Below are 6,000 nucleotides of genomic sequence, written 5' to 3' on the forward strand. Positions count from 1 at the left end.
AGCTCCTGCGGGCAAGAGATGAAGGAGAACATCATTGATTTATACAGGTCCTCTACAGGGGGGCCCTGCTAACGCAAACGTACAATCTAGAACTGTTTATAAAATAAATGTAACCAGGTTCATCAGCAGCCCCCGCCAGTATATTCCCTGCTGATTACATTGTATTGCTCAGCTTTTCCGCCCCATTGGGTTGTCTCTGAGGGTAATTTGACATCAAGCATAAGGAACTGCCCCCGGCAGAGCATAATTTTTCTGTTTGCCCACCGGCTTCTAAAAAACACTAGTGACCCTCCTGAGCACTTTAGGAATCCCCCCTCCCGCCTTGTTCTAGATATTTCTATCAGTTCATCCAAAATGAAAGCGTCCAGGAAAGTCCCTTTATTTCCGGGTGGGGGATGGGGGGGCAGGTACAGTCACAATGCCCCACGGAGGCCAAAGTGAGCAGCTCATCAAACTTAGGTTATGGACGACTGAGGCTGGATAACTAAACGGTGATATCAGGACAGGCAACGTTTATTATCAGCGCAGAATAAAAGTGAAATTAAAAGCAGGGGGAGAGAGTGAAAGAGACACGAAAGCCTCCTGCAGGGTAATTCCAGGAAGATAAACTACGGCGCTGTATATAACAATTCTATACGGTGTGTTCAGCAAAGTCAAACCCCTTTAAATGGGATTTCAGGACAATGTGACCAAGATAAACCGAGAGGGGCTTAAGAGGGCCACCCCGGGGCACAGAACCCAACCCCAAATCCCATCAGCCCGGGGAGGACACAGAACCCCAAATCCCATCAGCCCGGGGAGGACACAGGCTATGGATAGGGTGAGGGGATTGAAGGGCCGGAGCTGCAGCCACATTCAGTCCGGATATAACTTAAAAACACCCTCTAAAATATTACCGGCCCATGGCATCAGAAACCGGACACAGACGCGCTCCATGACCCGGCTAAACCGCACACGAATCCCCGACAAAGACCCCCAAAACACCCTCACCCAACAAAACACTTTGTGCAAACTGCCCCCCAGACAACAAGAGGTCCGGGCCCTGTCACCCCCGGCGTCCCTGAGCGTGCGTCAGCACCCGTTACAGAGGTTCGCATAGCGACTGGGGTAATTATTAGGGTACAATGTGGGGTCAACTAGGAGGTGGGGTCCTATATGAGTCCTCGCCTAGGGACAGCGGCATCTGAATGTCAGGGGAGACGGGGCAAAGACCAGGTGCGGATCAGGCGAGTGAGTGCGTGGGGGATAGTGGATGAACTTGGGGCCCCAGGCACCCACATTACAGGGCCCTTCCTTCCCAACAACGCATCTGCATTCAACGCAGAGAAGTGGGGGGCACACTGAGTGGGCCCCTGTAACAGTGGCCCTGGGCACTTACCCAACAGTGAAAAAAGACACCGGTTGTAAATGACGAAGCGGGTCATGCTGAGACGTGTCTGGTGACGGCCGTTGTAGGATGGCTGTTGGGGGGCACACTTGTGGGGGGCACACGCCTGGGATCCGGCCCCCTTTCTTCTCCTATGCTGGGATCTGACCGCCTTGGCTCTGAGCTGCGTTATTTTGTCTGGAATCTCTTTCACTTTCGCTTTCCTGACATATCTGTGCCAGAAACATTGTAACCACGCTAGAAGCAACACCATTACACAAACAGTAACCCTTTAAGGGTTAACACTGAAAATACAGGAAACGGGTTTTTCTACAAAAACAGGATTATACAGAAACGATTCAACGAGCTTTCCAGTTACATGCAGTAGTGGTTGTGTTTGCTTTTAGTTACACTACAACTCTCATTAACCCCTTAATGACAAAATGCATTGTTTTCAATGGGTTTAGGGACCGCTCATTGTCCTTAAGAGGTTAATCTTATCCCCCCACCCTCCGCGAGGGGCAATGATTGTATACAATCATCTAAAGTCAATCTATTTACAAGGGATCAGCTCTACAGAAAGTGTTGCTTTATAAATAAACCAGTGATATGATGTATATATGTAGGTGTAATGTAAGGAAGTTTTATGGTGGTAGATTAATGGAACAGCCTCACTGCAGATGTGGTAGTGGTTAATATAGTGGGGAAATTTAAACACGCATGGGAGAAACGGCTCCTGAATCTAAGACGAGACCAACGACTGATTAAGGTTTGAGTCTTCACAGCAGGAATAAGGGGTTGACTAGAAGGGCCGAATGGGGCCGATCTGTCTGATCCTCTGTTTCGAAGTATATTCTTGTATTGGTTTTGTAGATATGGCACACATTGTGAGTGAGTATATTAGAGGCAAAGTGTGAAATCACACACTGTACACAATGCTTATAACGCAGAGAATAACACAATATCATTTATTAGAATTTGTTGTATCGCATTCCTTCTTATCCGAAAGCCACATCGTCCCGCAGCCGGCCGGCTATTGCATGGAGGTATTTGCCGGTACTGGCCCGGTACTTCCACCTGTCATCATACATTCATTATTGCGTCATACAAAACATGATACAAACATGCGCAGCCCGTTGATAACCTTTATTTGAAACAACACACAATATTCCAGGTAAAACGTACTTTATTCTAACAAGCCAAACATTAATTAGCCACCTTAACGAGGCCGGTGCCCGCTTACTACAATAAATAATGGCATAGAAAACATATGGAGAGCCATCATATACACCAGAGATTATATACACACACACGCGTGCAGATATGTATGCAAAGCCCCGTCTGTGTCTCCTACCCCCACCTTCTCAGTCTCATGTATGGGAACAATCAACACTCTCCCTATATATATATATATATATTATATATACACACGTACTATCTATACCTACACGCTTGCATGTGACATTTCTACGTGTAACTAAACACGTATGTTGACATACATAATATATACACCCTGACTTGCATGTGCATACAGACAACATCCATATAGTAGCTGGAATTAAGGATAAGGATCTGGATTGTAGAAACTTTGATACATTTTGGTTCTGCAACAAAAGATGGTTTATGATGTAAAAAATGTTCTTAAAGGGACAGTACGGCCATCGTATGTACTTTAATGCACATGAGGGGGGGGGAATCTGCAGAAAGTACTCTATAAGCAGTTTAATGTGCATTCTTCTTTGGTGAGGCTGCCTGGGACATTAAACTGTCCCTTTGAGGTGGATTTTAATTTATTTACATTTATTATTATCTCAATATTTTGTTGTTAAAAATATAGAAGCTTAGGACCTGCCGGCTGATCAGATCAGTATTACAGACATCAGTCCTAATGATTTACTCCCAAAAATTATAATCTTATTGATATCTTATCAGGGGGACAGGAACGGATCCGTTGCTGTTTGTAAAGTTTTTTAAATGCTTGTAAATAAGGGGTTAAGGGGACACATCGGGCACTTTAATGCATCGTAGGCATGTGATGGTCGGAGTGGCCCTTTAATAATTTGGCGGTTGCTGTATACGGGTCACGCTGCGAAAAATGATTACCCATCAGCAAACAGTGGAGAGCACCAAGGGTTAATTTTCACTACACTTTATGGCAATGTAACCGTCTCCTCCAATACAGGTTATAGACATATTATATATACATGTTATAATGCCAGCGGCATTAATTCTGGGGGACCCCACTCATTATATATATATATATATATATATATATACACACACACACATATATATAATATACATATATACATACACACCTCCTGTCGGTTTACATATGGGTATATATAAGACCGGATGAGTGCGCACTCGGTTCTCTCAGTATATATATACAAATAGATCATTCTAGAACACACAATGTATGTACAAATCTCCATGAAAAAAATAAATATATATCACACTCACGTGCAATGCATCCACTACTACCTGCAGAGGATATCGTAAATATATCTGGCGTACAACTCTAATCATATCGTATATGTGTACAAAATCAGTGTGCGCGTAGGAGGTATACGCACAAACGCAGTATATTATTAGTGTATAGAATGGGGTAAAAAGTCAAGCATTTATATTCAAACGTGAGTTATAGCCAATAATAATAACAACACATATTATACATTATTATAATAAAGAAGGGTATAGGTATCCAAAAGAATTGGATTGGCCAAAAGGTATCTACAAAAAGGTGGGCCAAAAAGGTGTCTGAGAGTCTTGGGATTTGTAGTTAAAGAACAGCCGGGCTCGTACCAGTTGGCATTTGCAGTGCTGCCATCTAGTGGCAGGTTTTCAGACATCCCCAGTGCCCATCCGCTTCTAGATACCTGGGCAACTCAGCCTGGGCAAATCTCTTACCTCCGATTGCTTCTCTCCTGATGGACTTCAAGGTCCTATAGAGCGAGGTGAACCCTGCAGATCTTAGCATCGGGCGCTCTGGGGTCCTTCCGAGTCCTAGGGAGATGATGCCGAGGCTGCTTTAGTGAATGCCCAGTTTAACAGAAACTTTAGTTGGCACACAAAGGGTCCCTTAGAGTAATTTGGTTCCCATGCACCAGCGCGTTGGTTAAAAACGCTCAATAGCTTTCATGGGGGGGGGGGGGTTTGAGACCCTGGTTACGCTATGCAGTCAAAAGTCCTAACTTTTATATATCTGAGCCCCTCTCATATAATTCCAAATTAAAAGATATTTTCACAAATAGTTAAAACGGGCCACAAACCAGGAGGGGGTGTTACCGAGTGCAACGAGAGGAGGGGGTCGGCTGGTCTTTAAAATGTAATAAAATTCTTTTTTTTTTTTCTCATTATACGAGGCTGTTTTTAAAGCAGTTACTTCCATTCGGGTGTCACCGTTATATTTAGGTGACCACCTTACAGACAGCTTACATACGGAAAACAGGATCATTTAAGCTATTCACAAGCGCCTTCTTTCAGATAACCACGAGTCGCGTCACAACGATAAAAACGGCAGAAACGGGAAAAAAAAAAAAAGATAAAAACACATTATTTTCCCATGGATGGTAAACTAAATAATAAAAGTCATAAAAAAGTATGGGGATCGTCCCTGCATGCCGATGAGATTCTCTAACGACAGAGCGGCTGCCAGCATGCAGCCCCCCCCGCTGTTGGTTACCATGGAAACCGGCAGATACATTAAGATGCTACTTATCCATACAGCAGGGATCAGATTTTTTTCCCTCTTTACAGAGATGACGTTAATTGGTCACAGAGCAGCTTGCAGGGATTTCTTCCGGGTGTAACGCCTGAGACTTTACCCGTGGCAGAAAAGAAGGGACGAGGATATACATACACATATCTATCTCCCGTTTCTAAAAAAAATATTTAAAAGGGTGTAAGAGACCCCACGCTTCTACCACAACACTAGTGTTATTAATGTTTGCTACGATACACGGGGTTATCTTCCATCAGAGTGCGTTATATGGAAACCCCAATGCAAGGTGACCTGGCGCCCCAGAAGGGAGACCCTCCTTAATCAGTCGCCTTACATGACCCTCCGAGTTACCCGCTTCTCATCGATCAACGCGTTCAGATAAAAAAAAAATGCGTAACCTTATATTCCTGAACGTTGAACCTTCCAACTTTCCTGCGTAATAATAATAATAATAATATACTCCACACGAAGTTCCCTTTCCTGCTCGGGAATGTGATCATACATCATTGAGATCATAGTAATGGCTGGCAGTGTACATGACATATACATATATGCAAACCGTGTGTGTGTACATACAGGATACAGTTACAGAATCAGCGTCCGTCCGGCAGCTTAAACGGGAGAAAGAAAATCTACGTAAAGGGGGTAAGAATAGAAAGGGAAGCCAAGCGTGAAAGCGAAGACACGGCCGGCGTAGCGTGAACGAGTCTTCTAACTAAACGGAAAAGCTGTACAGCGGCTGCGTTACCTTTACAGCCTTCAGTAAGTACCTTATTGCCCTACGGGGGGGGGGGCTCTGCCCGCCATCAGATAAATACACATGAATACAAACTGCATTGGGGTATTACCGCCACCTGCCGACAACGGACGAAAAGTTCTGGGTAACTATCAGAGGTGTTTGAGTCACGGA

The sequence above is a fragment of the Sceloporus occidentalis genome, unplaced genomic scaffold (genome assembly GCF_023333645.1).
Source record: "Sceloporus occidentalis isolate IW3139 unplaced genomic scaffold, rSceOcc1.0.p SCAF_157, whole genome shotgun sequence".
NCBI classification, from domain to species: domain Eukaryota; kingdom Metazoa; phylum Chordata; class Lepidosauria; order Squamata; family Phrynosomatidae; genus Sceloporus; species Sceloporus occidentalis.